General features: G+C 49.0%; 1 non-coding gene across 1 annotated transcript; it reads left to right on the forward strand.

The window, feature by feature from the left end:
- The first annotated feature begins 5,594 nt into the window (after positions 1-5,594).
- LOC146834716 (5.8S ribosomal RNA) lies at positions 5,595-5,747 on the forward strand. Its single transcript, XR_014960878.1, has one exon. It is a non-coding gene; the product is annotated as a 5.8S ribosomal RNA (ribosomal RNA).
- Positions 5,748-17,645: the final 11,898 nt, after the last annotated feature.

The following is a 17,645-nucleotide window of genomic DNA, read 5'->3' on the forward strand; positions in this document are numbered from 1 at the left end:
TGAATATATTCTGCGTAGTGAAAAAGAAACGGATATCTTTGGTTTGGATAATATTTCTACAGGAGAGAGGCATATAGATTGCATAGAAATGTTGAATATTGTGTCGTTCGTTCACGTCCTTCCGTTCGACCGACACGTTATATTTTTTATTGCGAGGCCTAAGGGTGGGAAAGCACTGTCCGCCTCTTCACAGGGTGTTTGAAGCGCCTCTCGCTTGGCATTCATCAGCTGACACAATGTTGCAAGAAAGCTATTTCTTCATCCTCTGGGGACGGTTTTATAGGACAGGATTAAAGTCGTAGTCTCAATAGCGCTTCCACCTGGCTGCCTCCCGGTGACTGACAGGGGCCTAATGGCCATTTCTGGTCCGGCCATCGCTGATTGACAGATGCCTAATAGACGCACCCTGTCTCCACAGCCCCGGAGATACGGGGCGAGCGCACATCTTTCACTGCAGAAATATGTTTAACAAAGTGTCACATGCCGAGAGGCGAGCACATGCCATCCGTAGAGAGCGCTACTTGGGTGACAAAATCTGCTGTCAGCTTCACATGATGGAAAATCCATACAGGGATGTCGACAGATAGCGCTGTCAACGGAGGGCGCCGCTATCGTCTTGTAATCAGCCCGCTATGATCTCTGGAATGCATTAAGATGTACCTGTAGCAGTAAACACATCTATTTAGCAGCGTGCGACAGCCAGTCCTTCCCACCGATGTCAAGACTTCAGGAGAGTGCAGTGAAAATGTACCTGAGCATCGTCGAGCCGGCTGCAACAAGACACATGCACTGATGGGATTAGAGAGCCATTTTAGAAGAGGCTGCTTCTCTGAGTCAGTTAAAGATGTTATATCTATGGTCCTCCGATGGGTATGGCCAGCCCCGCCCCCAGATGGGTTAACCCGATGTGCTCCCCTCCTTCTCCGAGACATTTGGTTCGACCTAAATTATGAGGTAGTCATGCATGAAATTAATACAAGGTTGGCAAGTTTTGGCAAAGCAATAAATAGGTCTGGTGTTGGCAATTCTTGTTTTGTCATGGTTTTTGCAAAAACGTTTTTTGTTTGTCGATATGCTCTACTGAATCTAAACAAAAAAAATATTAATTTGCTACAGGCAAAAAATGGTTTTTGGTTCTCAAAAAAACCACACATTACCATAGTACTCCCAATCACTTAAGGGAACTACTTTGTATGTGGATGTGAAAGGGTGGCATGCCGTAACTCGTTGTGAAGTCAGCCAATGGCTGAAGTGGCAGTTGTATTGCCCCCAAACACATGCCGGAGTAGGTGCAAGAAAAATGTTAATGACACCAAACACAGACTAATGAATGAAGTCTGCTGAATCCTCCAAAAGTAACTATGTTAGTCCCATCATTTTAGTGACAGCAAAAGGTCTTGGCTAACACCGACCCAAAATACAATAAATCTGGCATTGGCTGGAAGCTTCTTGCCTTTGAAAAATAAAGAGAGAAAAAAAGAAAGAAAGAGAAAATTACAGAATGTAAGAGAAAAAGAAATAAAGGGAAGAGAGCAGGAAGAGAAAGAAAGAAAGAAAGAAAGAAAGAAAGAAAGAAAGAAAGAAAGAAAGAAAGAAAGAAAAGGCAAGAAAGAAAAGGCAAGAATGAAAAAAGGTGAAGAAAGAAAGAATGGGAGGAGGAATGGGGAAGAAAGAAAGAAGGACAAAAAGAGAAAGAGAAGGAACGTAAGAAAGAAAGAAAATAAGAAAGAAAAGAATAACCAAATAAAGCACAGTTTTAAATGAATGCAATTTGATCTGGTAGGCTGTGAAATACCAGCAGTCAGAAAAACAAATTTACAGCAGCATTGGCAGGATAAAGGGGTGTGCATCAGAAACGTCGTGCTATAACATCACGCTCTAAACACAAAGGCAACTCTAAAGTAATTAAAAGTAAAAACACAAACACTGGCAGTGAAGGGAACTAGCTTGTGTGCGGTGCGCTTCTTGTGAGAGAGCGAACTGCAGTCACTCAAAGTGAGGTTAACAAGTGGTTTAAGTAGACTGACTCACTGTCTCATGCTATATGCTGCAGTAGGTGTATTCAAAATTAGGGCTGGGCGTAGTTGGCATAGCGCCACTACGCAGAATTTTTGAAAAAATTTGTGGAAAACGAGTGCACGTCCTGAGGGTCCGTGTGCCTGGGACAGGAGTCCCTCGTGCCTGAGCAGGCTCCCCGATCTCCCCGGCCTGGCTGGGTTGAGAAGCAGGGACCGGCCCGGGGCCTGGGTTTCGGTCAGGGCCTAGGGTTTGGGAGCCCCCGTCCTGTGGCCTGCCAAGTGTCCATCTGCTCGGGACAAGGGTCCCCGGTGCAGAGCCCCGGAGACCTGCAAGGCTCCATGGGTCCAGGGCAGTCCTTCCCCGGGCGGCGGGGCCCCAGGAGCGCCTGCGGGCCTCCCCATGCCTGAGGCCCAGCATGGGGTCTCCGAGCCCCCTGAGCCCTGCAGCCCCAGGGCCCTGCAGCCCCAGAGCCCTGCAGCCCCCGAGCCCTACAGTCCCCAAGCTCTGCAGCCCCCGAGCCCGCAGCCCCCGAGCCCTGCGTTGGCAGGCGGGAGCCCTCCCGCGATGGCTCGGGGCAGGCAGATGGGAGTCCTTTCAGTCCCGGCCATCTGGTCGCACATTTCCCCTCGTCCATCTGGTCGCACGCAATGCTTTCCAATGGGGCGACCAGATGGCCGGGCCGACCTGAAAGTCCAGATGAGGGCTCATTTGCCTCCCGGATCCCAGCCAGGGCTCCAGGAGGTCAGGAACGTTCGCACCTAGGGTCCCCTGAGCCTTGCGGTGCGCACAGGTTCCCAGAAAGAGGGGTAGCCTTCCTCCGGATTACTAGGGGCAGGGTATGCCAGGACACCCCTCCCGGGCTGGTGGTTTTCTGCCGGGGACCAGATGGGCTATGCCCAGACAACACCTCCTTAGGCGTCCGGGGCTCGCTCCTCCGGCCCACGGCGTGGCAAAGTGCCCGGGACGGGCTCCATGGTTTCCAGGCAGTCATCCCCCAGGCGTCCGGGCCCGAGAGCTCCAGTGGTCCTCCCTGGGCTTGAGGCCCAGCCGGGGTCCCCGAGCCCCTGGGAAGCGGAACCCCCGAGCCCTGTGCGGGCAGTCGGGAGCCCTACCGCGAAGGCTCGGGGTTGGCAGATGGGAGTCCTTTCGGTCCCGGCCACCTGGTCGCACCTCTTCCCTCGGCCATCTGGTTGCACACAATGCTTTCCAATGGGGGGACCAGATGGCCAGGCCGGCCTGGAAATCCCGATGAGGGCTCATTTGCCTCCCGGAACCCAGCCAGGGCTCCAGGACGTCGGGCACGTTCATGCCTAGGGTCCCATGAGCCTTGCGGTGTGCACGGGTTGCCAGAAAGAGGGGTAGCCTTCCTCTGGATTACTAGGGACAAGGTACTCTGGGACCCCTCTCGGCCTAGCGGTCCTCAGCCGGCAGCTGGACGGGCCAGGATGCCGCCCCATCCCTGGGTCCGTCCCTGGGCCTGCCGCATGGCAGGCTGCCCTGGATGGGGTCCGGCGGGCCTGGGGAGCCTCCCTATGCTGGGCTTGGTCCAGGGGCCCCAAGGAGGGTAGTCTCCCCACCCCAGGCTCTGTCCTCAGTTCTGCTGCATGGCAGGGTGCCCGAATGAGGTCCCGCGGGCCTGGGGAGGCTTTCCCTTCGCCGCTGGGCCTGGGAGCTCTGGCTGGGTCCAGGGGCCCTGCCGGGCCCCGGGTCAGGTGCTCTAACCCTGGGCCCCATCCCCCGTCCTGCCACTCTGCCAAAGGTCTGGGACTGGGTTCCATTGTGCCTGGGGAGCCTCCCCTTGCTTGGCTGGGTTCAGGAGCTCCGGCCGGGGCCCCTGTGGCCCCTGGGGAGTGTGGCTTTCCCACCCTGGGCTCCGTCCTTGGTCCTGCCGTGTGGCAGGGTGCTCAGGATGGTGTCCGGCAGGCCCGGCGAGGCTTCCCCTGCGCCTCCGGGCCTGGGAGCCCCGGCTGGGTCCAGGGGTCCTGCCGGGCCACGGGCCGGGTGCTCCGTCCTCGGTCCTGCCATGTGGCAGGGTGCCTGAGACGGGGTCTGGAGGGCCCGGGGAGGTGTCCCATGCACCTCCGGGCCTGGGAGTCCCAGTTTGGTCCAGGGGCCCCATTGGGCCCCAGGTCTGGTACTCCAGCCCTGGGCCCCGTCCCCCGGCCTGCTGCTACACCAAGGGCCCAAGACAGGGGTCTGTTGGTCCCATGCAGGCCTCCCCTGCTTGTCAAGGTGTCTGTGGGCCCCAGGTCGGAGGGCCCGTCGGGTCCCCCTCGCAGCCTCCATAGCTGGGGCCCAGCTGGGGCCCTGGGCCTCTGGTCCCCCATGCCCCGGCACCCGCTCACTCTTTCGTTGGGGCACAGAGTGACCAGATGGCTTGCCTTTTGTGCCCGGCCATCTGGTCGCACCTTTCCCCTTGGCCATCTGGTCGCACCTATCCCCTCGGCCATCTGGTCGCACCCAATGCTTTCCTATGGGTGACCAGATGGCTGGGCTTCCCTGGAAGTCCCGATGAGGGCTCATTTGCCTCCCCAATCCCAGCAAAGGCACCAGGAAGTCGGGTATCATTAACGGTGGAGCGGCCCGAGCGACTGACGGCACCAGCCTGAAGCCCTCAGCTGCTCCTGCAAGCAGTAGCACACACCGTAGGCACAAGGCCCGGCCCTGCCCTGGTGCTCCCCGGCTGGCGGAGCGGTCCACGGCCGCATGGGGTGCTCGCGTGAGGACCGGGCCTTCGGCGGGCCTCTTCCACCAGGGAGGACCTGACCGACGAGTGAGGGACTGGGGACGGGGGGCAGCCCCCATCTACTGTCCCTCTCTGGGAGGGGCACATCGGTAGGCCCTCCTGAGATGGAACCCAAGCTCACCCGGCACCACCCCCACGGTGGGGGGAAACCGAATGGCAGTGGGCTGGTACCACCCCCCCTAGAAGGACCTGCTGCTGGCTGGGCCCTCCTGCGCCCAATGTCCCGGCCCGTCCGCGATCCAGGCGACTGAGGAGGGGCCCTTCTCTTGTGGCACGGCAGCCTGGAAGAGAAGGGGTCGAGGGCCTGTGAGGGGACCCCAGCTCCTCTCGGTAGGAGGCGTGCGGGATTGGGAGCTGCCTGGCTCTTCCCTTCCGGTGCCTCTGGCACGGGCAAGGGTGGGGTGGGCTGTACAAGCCAGCTTGGTGCACGGCTTGGGGTCACCCAGCGATGGACGGCTGAGTTGCAGTTGGGGCGACCCTCCCTCGTTGCCAGGTACCCGGTTTGACCCGGTCCCGTGCGGCTGGGCCGAGGTGTTTGAAGACTTGTGCGGTCCCTCTCGGTTGCTCCGGAGAGACCGGCGGCTGCGGGGCTGCCTGCTCCTGATGCACCGGGAGCCCCCTTCCTCACCTGCGGGTGGGTGGGGGGACTCCTGGGCTGAGCGCCTGGCAATGTTTTTTTCTCCCAACGGTGCAGTCTGACACCCAGAGGGGAAGACTTGAAGGGGGCGCCCGGGCTGTCTCGCAGCGCGGGCATCAGACAGATGGCATCGCCTTCCTCCCACCTCTCCTGTGCCCGCAGGTGGGTGAACATTTTCAAAAAGTTGCCTGTGACTCTTAGCGGTGGCTCACTCGGCTCGCGCGTCGATGAAGAACGCAGCTAGCTGCGAGAATTAGTGTGAATATAGGACACATTGATCATCGACACTTCGAATGCACCTTGTGGCCCCGGGTTCCTCCCGGGGCTACGCCTTTCTGAGGGTCGCTCGATCGTCAATCGCCCCGGGGCTCCCCCGGGACGCGGCTGGGGCCGTCGCAGGGTTAGCTCCGCTTCCCTTCGTCCCCCCTCAAGGTCAGACTCCCCTGATCGCCCGTGGCAGGGTCCCTCACTGGGTCCTGCCGCGGAGATAAGCCGCCAGCACGCCTGGCCCTGAGAAGGGGTCTGGCGACCGGTCTGCCCCGGGCCCGTCCCGGGCACCTGGCTGTGTGCCGCATTTGGTTGTCTGTGGTGTCCCACTGGCTGCCCGCGCGCACGTGCCTCGGGCGACCACCTTCACGGCCGGCTTCCCGGGGAGGGCGAAACCCCTCCAGATCCGATCTGGGGAAAGAGGGCGCGTGCTGCCGGGATGCCAGGCCCCTGCTCTGGCAGGGGCCTGGCCTTCCCTGGCTCCCCCTCAACGCTCCGGCGTTTTCTTATGACTACGACCTCAGATCAGACGTGGCGACCCGTTGAATTTAAGCATATTACTAAGCGGAGGAAAAGAAACTAACCAGGATTCCCCAGTAACGGCGAGTGAAGAGCCCAGCGCCAAATCCCCGCCAGGCTGCGGGCGCGGTAAATGTGTCATACAGACTGGCTCCCCAGCATCGCTCAGGGGGCCCAAGTCCTTCTGATCGAGGCTCACCCTGCAGACGGCGTTAGGCCGGTAGCGCCCCCCGGCGCACCAGGATAGGGTCTTCTCGGAGTTGGGTTGCTTGGGAATGCAGCCCAAAGCGGGTGGTAAACTCCATCTAAGGCTAAATACGGGCACGAGACCGATAGCCAACAAGTACCGTAAGGGAAAGTGGAAAAGAACTTTGAAGAGAGAGTTCAAGAGGGTGTGAAACTGTTGAGAGGTAAACGGGTGGGGTCCGTGCAGTCTGCCCGGAGGATTCCACATGGCGGGAAGGTCGGTGGCCCGGGAGGTCTGGATCCCCTCTGCAGGACCGGCGCCCGGGCCCTGCCCGGCCCCTGCAGGGCGCATTTCCTCCGCGGTGGTGCGCTGCGGCCAGCTAGGAAGGCTTCGTGGTGGCAGGTGGCCCTCCGCTCCGGCGGAGGGTGTTACAGCCCCCCTGGCAGCAGCTTCGCCGTGTCCGCAGGGCCGAGTCAGATTCGACCGCCTCTGTGCCCTCCCCCGGGCACCCGTCCCCAGCCGCTCCTCGGGGCGCGCCGGGGCGGTTGAAGGGGGGACGGGCCCCCTGCTCCCGGCACGACTGTCGACCAGGGCGGACTGTTCTCAGTACACCCCGACCACATCACGCTGCCGGGCAGGGAGGCCCACGCCGGGTGCCAGGTGTCTGCGGCAATGTAGGTTACCCACCCGACCTGAAACACGACCAAGGAGTCTAACACATGCGCGAGTCGGAGGGCCGAGCGAAACCCTGTGGCGCAATGAAGGTGAGGGCCGGCGCGCTGGCTGGGGTGGGATCCTGCCGCGCTTCCAGTGGTGGGCGCACCCACCGGCCCGTCTCGCCCGCTCCATCGGGGAGGTGTAGCATGAGCATGCGTGATAGGACCCGAAAGATGGTGAACTATGCCTGGGCAGGGCGAAGCCAGAGGAAACTCTGGTGGAGGTCCGTAGCAGTCCTGACGTGCAAATCGGTCATCCGACCTGGGTATAGGGGCGAAAGACTAATCGAACCATCTAGTAGCTGGTTCCCTCCGAAGTTTCCCTCAGGATAGCTGGCGCTCGGAGCCCCCAGTTTGATCTGGTAAAGCAAATGATTAGAGGTCTTGGGGCCGAAATTATCTCAATCTATTCTCAAACTTTAAATGGGTAAGAAGCCCGGCTCGCTGGTGTGGAGCCGGGCATAGAATGCGAGTGCCTAGTGGGCCACTTTTGATAAGCAGAACTGGCGCTGCGGGATGAACCGAACACCGGGTTAAGGCGCCCGATGCCGACACTCATCAGACCCCAGAAAAGGTGTTGGTTGATATAGACAGCATGACGGTGGCCATGGAAGTCGGAATCCGCTAAGGAGTGTGTAACAACTCTCCCTGCTGACTCAACAGCAAAGCATTATGGACATTGTGGTCTTTTGAAAAATGAACTAAGATCAGTGGTAACAAATGGAGGATACAAAAAAAATCTAATTATATCAAATGATAAATTATATATATATATGTATATATGTGTGTATATATATATGTATATATTTTTTTAAGTGGAGGGGGATAAACGATTTGTCATTTTATAGCTCGGCATAGACAGCACTGTGCTAGTCCTATGCTTAAAGACTTTGTAAGTTATAGTTAGCTCAGATAACTATAACTGCTAAACGTTTGTGGTTTTGTGTATGTGAAATATGAGCCTAACTATAACGTCCCTCTAACAGTAGGTTTTTTCAATGAATATATATTATATATATATATATATATATATATATATATATATATATATATATATAAAAAACCATGTTCTCTTCTCCTGAAAAGAACGAGCCCACGCGGGTACATCAGGAAACTCGCTTTATTGAAAACCAAGGCGTAGGCATGACGCGTTTCGTCAGAATTACTTTCCCAAATGCCGCCATAAAATTGAGGTTCCCAGGTGTCCACATTAAAACACAATTGCCTCACTGCGATTGGATAAGGCATCGTGGCAGGTAGAGGGGGATGTCCTGAAACCCGGCAATCCTTAATTGTGAAGCTGCTGGTTCTAAGGTGCAGCATATTGGTCTTTTTTTCATATCTGTCTTTAGATACGCTGCTGCAGCCTAATGTGAGAAGGGATTATATTTGCAGATGATCCTGTGTCTAGTGGCCCAACCCCACACAGGCGCTCATCGTTCTTTGCAGTACAGTTTCTTAAGCATCCCCTTTGCTTCTATAAGATTGTAAACAAGTGGCTATTAGCAGTTGGATGTGAGCATCTGTCTTTGAAATGCCACTTTCACGGACCCCATTTTGTTGCCCTGTTCTTTAGAATAAGTACAGTCCTATTAGAGCATCGACCAGGTTGCACACTGCGGGGAACAGATACACTTGATAAGCACAACTTCTTTTATGGCAGCCACAGTGGGCTGCTTTTCAATTTTCATAACAAATTGTGAAAAAAGTATTTGTCTTACCAGACAAAATGCACTAAATTGTAGTTGGTAGTGTGGAAGAAAAACATTCAGAAAAACCCGCTAACTGTTTTTAGGTCGAGCCTGGACAGTGCATGCGCTGCTCTGTGAGGCATGCTGTAATCTAGACTGCGGCTTGAAGCACCTCCCATTTTTTCCATTAGTTCCTGCCCTGTCCTTCATAAATGCCTGCTTTTGTTTGATCAGCATGTTTAATTAGTCCCGCCTTTTGGTGTTTCGAACCCTCCCATCTCACTGCTCCTGCTACATGTGGTCTTCCACTTTTTTTTTTACTTACATTCCTTTCTGGACTATTTTTTTGAGGGTCTGCCTCATGCTTGTGTATTAGTACGGCGCCTGTTTCAGGGACGCCACGTTTCCATTTTCAAAGGAATACATTTTTATTATAATCAGCGCGACTGCCGCTGCGCTTTATTGTGTCAGTAGCCGCGTCTCATGTAGAGCAAGTAGTCTTGAAACGGCATCTTTTGCGCACACGGGATCCCACCTGGCTGGTTCTGCTTTGGAACGAGACGCAAATCGCTTTAGTTTCTGTAAAAAAACTCTGCAAATGTTTTGTGGCTCATGTTCTGTTTTCCATCGGTTTGCAATGAAAGACAAATGCCCTTACTGTTTGGTGTTATTATCTGCTTCGTGACTGCTCGCGGAATTTAGCATCTTGGTGATTGTAGTGCAAAAGCGAGTACTAAATTCTGTTCTGAGAGTGCCAAATTATGAACATTCGCAGTGAGCGGGGTTTAAATAGCCGCAGAGAAGTGGATGGTAATAATCTGTATATTTTTGCATCACTTTTGTATTTCAGTGATACGAAAATATAGGACACACATCCAGGGTATTTACACTGGCCGCAGGGGTCACATGTCCATGTCGCAGTACGTGACTGAGTTCGTAGCGCATGAGCTGCATTTGAACAGCTTGCCTGTTTCACACCTATGTGTCAGTGTATGCCTTCTTCCACAGGCCTCGAGGACAGTCTACTCAGGTTAAGTCCTCATTTAGCAACCTTTGATTTACAGCAGGACTTGAATGAAGGGAGGAATGAGGAAGCTTTGTCAGCTTGGAGCACACGCAACCCTAATGTTAAAACAGCACTAGGCATGGTGAAAAGACATGCATTCATACGTGTTCATGTCTGTTTGTTGGTGGCGTGGCATCTGAAGTCATGTTGGGTTTGGGTCAGGAAGCGCAGGATTAAGGCTGTGTTGGCAGACGAAAGAGGGACAATTGCTTTTTTTTATACCACTGTAAGCAGGATGGCACATACCGCCCTGTTTGTCTCCTTTCTGGTCTCTTGAGTTTATTATTCCAAATACAGTGGTGTGAACTATAGGCCCGACTGCTAGTATAAAACTGCTTCTGTGCATTGCATACAGGACCAATGTTTTGGAGAGTATGGGGCTTGTCCAAGGATGTTCCTATCAGATATTAAGTGAAGTTTCGCATCACAAAGTGGGGTGGACTGTGCATTTTGTACAATATAAGGAGCTATGGTTACCACTGTGATAGAATTTTCACTTAGCCTTTTATCATTCCAAGATAAAGTACACAGAATATCCCTTGTTTCATGTGCAGCTGCATCATATAAAGCCGAGAGAGGCAATTTCACTTTGGTGCGACTGCAGAACTTTCTTTCCAGATAGTTACATTTCCTTCTGCCCGGATTCAACTGATTTAATGCTGGTTTCTTCTTCAAGGGATGGCTTTGTTTTCTCCCAGCTCCCGAGAGAGTCTCCTCTCCAATATAATGTTTGACTTTGCTCGCAATCTTGTTTTTAGAAGCTGCCCGGTCTGGTAGCTTCAAAAACTGGGCATGATACTCCACTTGTATACATGTACGAATGTATAGGTATGCATATATGTATGCATTGATGTCTCGTGTATGTAAAAATGTATATATTTGTGTATGTACACATGCATTTATATTAGTATATGCCCATATATGTATGTGTATCTGTTAATATGTAAATAGACATGTATGTACTCATGTACCCATTTATATCTACATATCTGACTTTTTACATGTATTTGTTTGCATGGAGGCATTTGCACTCATAATTTATATAGCGCAAACTTGTGGTAAGCATAAGTACAAAGCAGAGGTGAATACTGGCTATTTTTCTGAACAACTCTCCCCCAAAAAATTGGTAAAAGAAATGGTCATTTACAACACCAATAGCTCAAATTCTCGTAAATGCTAGACCTGTTGCATTACAAATGCTTGTTTTGTATTCCTTTTCAAAGAGCTGCTAGGTGAATTCAATTAATTTTTCACAGAATGAGCCACTTCGGTATTTTCAGACAACAGAACATTGCATTTTGGGGTTTGTAGTTTTGCTTTTAGCACTGCCCTATTGTCTCAAAAATCGCAACAAGAATATCTATATTTGCTAAACAGGACTGGCTGAAGATGATGGCACCATGCTATGTTTTAACTTTTACAAGCTATACATTTCAAAAACTGCTATTGCTTGATTTGTATGCGAGACCAAAAGCAGGTTTCATTTGTTTTGTGAGTTAATTCTTCACATCATGACTTAAAATAACCATTCACGATACTGGGTGGCAAGATTTACTAAGGACCTGCAAGTCGCCTCAAGGCACGCAAGTTCTTGAATGGGAATTACAAAGCCATGCAAGGGGTGATTTGCGCAGTCTTGTGTAACTTGTTAAGAAATGTAACGCAATGCAGCAGCTTCAGCTGTGTTGCATTACATTTCATTGTGGAATGCGTTTCATGGGTAGAGCATGGGCATTCCCATTCCTCCACCCATGAAATCTGACGCAGTCCGAGATTTAGTAAAGGCAGTAAATCTGGGATTGCTCCAAGATAGTGTACCTACTATACAGACGCATTACGAGAAAGAAAAACGTTATCTCTCATTGTTACCTCCCATTTCCATGTGCGCTGAATGAAGCCCCTTTATTGTTTTTCTGCAGGAATGGATCCCTCCTGCCCATAATGCAGACACCCTTGCACCATGGACCAGTGCAGCAGGATGCAATGCAAACTAGCCATGCTGGAGTTCAAAATTTCAAAGAGCAATAAAGATATCTTAATGTTTTTTTTTTTTAACACATTCGTGATGCATTCAAATCTAAGGCTATGTCTTCTGATAAATTACTGTTTGTTCTTTTAACATGAAGATTGATGTTTACTTCTCTTTCTCGACCTGCAAAGATAGAGCATTTGATAAAGTGAACTATCTGACAATATTGGCAGAGTACATGGAGTGGGAAAGGAAAGGCTGTAGGATGTCATTTTTTAGTAACACACAACCAAATTTAAATACTTGTAGAGGAATTGTACGAATATTCCCAAATATAACAGCAGTTAGGAAAGCACAAATGAAGCACATTTTTTGTAATTCTGAAGTGTGATGAAACCAAAGATTTTAATAGGATCAAAACAAATCAAGCCACTTTACTGGGTGATATGCAAAGGTGAAATATTTGCTGAAATCTAATTATTATTTGTGTCTATGGTTGTATTAGTAAAACTGCATGTGAGCTTGAAGTTTATGCCCATTTTAATGGAAACTGTATTGTCTGTAAAAGTGATAGATTTGCAATATGCTCCAAAATGCACCATCGGCTACATACCACATCCTTAGTTCTCTCCGGCTGAATGGTGTAGCTCATTGCAATATTTATTCTTTGTGTGATTTTTCGCAGTAGGTACGCATTTATTGACTATAACATTGATGACAGCACCCCCATTCTGAAAAGCATTACAGCACCCTGCCGAAGTAGTGGTGTAGTCAGACTTTTACCTGCCACCCACCTCCAAAAGATTATGGGCCTCATTTATAAAAAGTGTTGCATCGCTGCGTGGAAACAGCGATGCAACACTTTTCAGTACGCCCTCCTTGCGACACCATGGATGCGCCGTATTTACTGTATGGTGTTCCATGTCGCAAAAAATTACAGATACGCCAGTTTTCTTGATTTATCTGTAGGTGCAAAAGTGACACATAACTGGGGTGTGTTTGAAAACAGACGCAACTCCAGCAATGTGTCCTTTCACATGGGGCAAGCCTAGTGGCATCCTAGATGTGTCGCAGAGAAATCTCATATATTTCAGAGCGCCACTTCTATGAGCCTTTATTGCGGGGGAACGGTCAACCTGCATACATTATACCTGACACAGGTATAAAGTAGTGCAGGGCTTTACAAAGTGATGCATCTGCTTAGATGCATCACTTTGTAAATATGGCATAACATGGCGCATTTTGTACGCCAAGGCCGTGTCACAAAAAGTGATTCAATGGCAGCACAAAGGGCTCATAAATAAGCCCCTGGGGCCTCATTTATGAAAAGTGTTGCATTACTGCGTGAAAACACCGATGCAACACTTTTCAGTGTGCCCTCCTTGCAACACCATGGATGCGCCCTATTTACTGTATGGCGCTTCATGTCGCAAGGAATTAAAGATACGCCAGTATTCCTGATGTATCTGTAGGCACAAAAGCGACATATTGCTGGGGTGTGTCTGACAACAGACGCAACTTCAGCAATGTGTCCGAAGCCCCATGTGAAAGGGCCTGCATCTGTTTTACGCCTGCTGTGAGGCAGGTGTAAGGATTTGACGCAGCGGCTTCCTAGAAGTGTCGCAGTGAAATCTCATAAATTTCACTGCGCCACTTCTACGAGACTTTATTGCGGGGGAACACCCACCCTGCATACATTATACCTGACGCAGCTATAATGTAGAGCCAGGGCTTTACAAAGTGACGCATCTGCTTACATGCGTCACTTTGTAAATATGGCGCAACGTGACGCATTATTTACACCGCCGCAGCGTCACAAAAAGTGATTCAACGGCGGCATAAAGGGCTCATAAATAAGCCGTTTATTCCATCTGCAAGCCACGCAATTCCAGGCTGCTTTTGCGCCATAGCCGATGCTGAGGGCTTGAAGAAGCCTGGGTGAATGTCTTTAAAGATAAGGAATAGGTAGTACTGTGACATCACATCCTGTGACATCACGCTAAGTTATGTAATTATGGCTGCTATAGGCTAAGTAGTCCCCCCCACTAATTTTTAGGACTTGTTCCCTGCTTACAAGTTTGGACTCGGAGAGGAACATAGAGAGACTGCTCCAACAGCAAACATAGTTCCGTGTTTCTTGACAGTAAATTAAGATTTGGTGTTGGTTTTGTACAATTGAAGAGCCTTGTTCCAACCAGTCGTAAAAACAAACAAACATGGACTCTCACAACCTCTAAGTTATTACTGCCATTATAAACTGTCAAGTGAACAAAAAGTAATTTCATATCTCCGCTGCTGTACGCACCCAGAAATGTATTATGTTGTCATTCACTGCATAGAGAAACCTTTCATCGCTTATGAGCGGAACACACTGAAGTAATTCCCTGTAGTTCATGCACCGCAATGTGAGGGGTCGGGGTTTTAAAGAAAGGGTATTCGTGTTGGTGCAATAGGGTCACAAAACAGCGCGCCTCAAACATCTGACTGATGGGCAAGAAATGTTTTGTTAAGGAGAGGTTCTGGTCTCATGAAGGGTTTTGGTCGCTCGAGGCCTGCTTAGCATTTTGTATTTGTCAGTCCGCGCGCTTTCTGAGGAAAAGCAGCAAAGCGCGGAGGTTACCAAGAACAGAGCCACGGCGTCTTGTCTGACAAGCGAAGATATAGATGGATGGGCTGCTGGCAAACACAATTATTTCAACATTGAAAAGGATGTAAAATCACCCTCACGACATCTATTCGGAGGAAATATGACCCCTCCTCAAAAGCACACGTTTTGAAAATGGAAGAAAGAAACAGAACACTATTTTGAACAAGCAATTGCAATGCAAATTGGTCTTTCATTTGTGAGAGTTAGAGGTATTGGCGTTGTAAATTATAATGTTTTTTACCTATGCGTTTTGAATTAGAGTGGAGTGGATGTATGTGGTGTGGAGTGGAACTATGTGGGTTGGATTGGAATTGCTAGTTGTGGAATTGTGTGTGGTGGAATTATGTTGCCTGAAGTGGATTTGTGTTGTGGAATTACACGGCATGCTGTGCAGTGGAACTATGTGGATAGGGATTATGTGGTACTGAGTGTACTGGAATTATGTGGAGTATGACTGTGTGTTATGGAATGTAATTGTGTGGAATGGTATTTTGTGTTGTGAAGTGGTATGTAGTGGAGTTAAATTATGCGGTGTGCTGTCGAATTATGTTGCATGAGTTGGAATTTTGTTATGTGGATTGGATATATGTGGTGTGTTGTGTAACTGAGTTGCTGAGTGGAATTCTGTGATTTGGTCTGAAATTATGTGGTGTAGATTGAACATTTGTGGAGTTAAATTATGTGGCAATGAACTGTGTAGATAATCAACATTAGCTTGTCAAAAGCAGCACATCACAGAAGCAAACCACGTTCAACAATCTCGCTAGAAGACCTACGCCAAACAGCAAGTTCTGAAGAACACACGCACACAAAAGCACATATACATTGCATACAACTCCACTACCATAACCCTCGCACACTGATCCTCAATTTATTGGTGTGTGCATACCAGAACTATGCAGCAACCCTTAATCGAGGCAGTACAGAGTACTGCTGCAAAACACATTGCAACAAGCTCAGAGCCATGCCATACACACAGCTCAAAACCAAAAGAACAAAAGGACTAATGCATTTCTGAAAATGAAACATGTCGCTGTTCCCAGTGCTTGGATTGGAAATATAGAAGTGCAGGTTCTCACTTTTTAGAGTACCTGATTGCTCCTGATAAGTGCAAGTATGCTGCCATTAAATGTATTGCATCAGTAATAAGAAGTGGTACAAAACACGGGCATTGGATGGCAGGATTTGAAAACGGGTGATGTGAGATTTTTGTGTGTGAGGTGGACACATGGGGAGGATGAGCATCTGCAAATAAGGGAGAGGGGGCTAAGCATGGCCTTTACCTACTTGTGCTGAGAAAGTGAGGTAAAAGCAGCACCAGATAGGGGCGGATCGTACAATGCCAGAAAAAGGTGCCATTCTGAAAAGCTGTGGGTCTGTGGGGAAAGTTAAAAATTCAACTTTGGCCAGGTAGTGGTTAGTTTGCTTGTGGGCGTGGCAGGACAGTCTGAAGTAAGTGAAGAATATTTTGGGAGAGGTATTTACATATCTCAATACTGCAGGCTGACACTTTCTGTACCAAGCCGTATTATCGAGATATGGATATGTACGGCACATCCATTGCTTTTCAGTGAAAAATAATAAAAATAGGAACGTATTGCAAGCTTGTTGTAGACTGTGTCTGTCATCAGCCATTGCTGGTTAAAGCACTCACTGTGTGAATGGAAGGATTTGTGCCTTGACCCCCAGTGTGCGGTGCTATAGTCATGGAGTGATCAGATGTCTAGTGTGAGAGTGTGAGCGAAGGCTGTGATAGGGCTGCCTGTTATTAACTTACTACATAAGAAAAAAATTACCTATACCTCTAGTGACTTCAACACTTATTCATATGAAGTAAGATAAACGAAAATTAATACGTTTACCTAAGCAGTAATTTCTGCCTTTTATTTTTTTTATTTTTTTTTAATTAATATCTTTGATCACAAAAAGAACACATAATGAACTACACGAAATACCACATTAGTACTTACACAATGAAAATGAACAACGTGGAAACTGTGTTTTGACATACAATTACAAATAAACTCATAATAATCAAACATTGAAGCAACCAAATGAAATGTCACAAAGAACAATCATTATATACACAATCCGAAATACAAAGCAGTTCAACTTCTTGGTTAAATATTGCAAATATACCCCCTTGTGTCCCTGATATTCATTATATACACAATCCGAAATACAAAGTTGTCATACAAATTGATGAATTAGACAACTAACACCCTTATATTTGGAATAAATCAAATCCTCTGAAATATCAGGGACACAAGGGGGTATATTTGCAATATTTAACCAAGGAGTTCAACTCCTTGGTTAAATATTGCAAATATACCCCCTTGTGTCCCTGATATTTCAGAGGATTTGATTTATTCCATATATAAGGGTGTTAGTTGTCTAATTCATCAATTTGTATGACAACTTTGTATTTGGGATTGTGTATATAATGATTGTTCTTTGTGACATTTCATTTGGTTGCTTCAATGTTTGATTATTATGAGTTTATTTGTAATTGTATGTCAAAACACAGTTTCCACGTTGTTCATTTTCATTGTGTAAGTACTAATGTGGTATTTCGTGTAGTTCATTATGTGTTCTTTTTGTGATCAAAGATATTAATAAAAAAAAATAAAAAAAAATAAAAGGCAGAAATTACTGCTTAGGTAAACGTATTAATTTTCGTTTATCTTACTTCATATGAATAAGTGTTGAAGTCACTAAAGGTATAGGTAATTTTTTTCTTATGTAGTATAACTGGCCCTACCTACCCTCTAATCCTTTGGGCCAAACCCCTCCTTTTTTGATAATGTTATTAACTTACATCAGGGACGGACTGGGAACCAAAACCGGCCCTGGCAAAGAGCTCGGCCGGCCCCCAGGGGGCTAGGGGGTGCAGCCGAGCTGTTTGCCAGGGCCGGTTTTGGCCGATTTTGTTACAGGGGCCAATTTTGCAGCTATGCTGCAAAAATGGCCCCCAGGATCCCAAAATCAGCCCCCACCCTGGCAGCCCACCGGGGAAATGCCTGGTGCCCGCTACGGCCAGTCTGTCCCTGACTTACATGCTAAACAGTAATCAACATGAGAGATGTGTACGGGCTCCTTCTGGAAGTAGAAGTGAGAGGTAATCCATCAAGTCAGAGCTTACTAGTTTTTCAGGCGACATGGAAGGTGAAACACAGGCTGG

The sequence above is a fragment of the Triturus cristatus genome, chromosome 4_2 (assembly GCF_964204655.1).
Source record: "Triturus cristatus chromosome 4_2, aTriCri1.1, whole genome shotgun sequence".
Taxonomy (NCBI): Eukaryota; Metazoa; Chordata; class Amphibia; order Caudata; family Salamandridae; genus Triturus; species Triturus cristatus.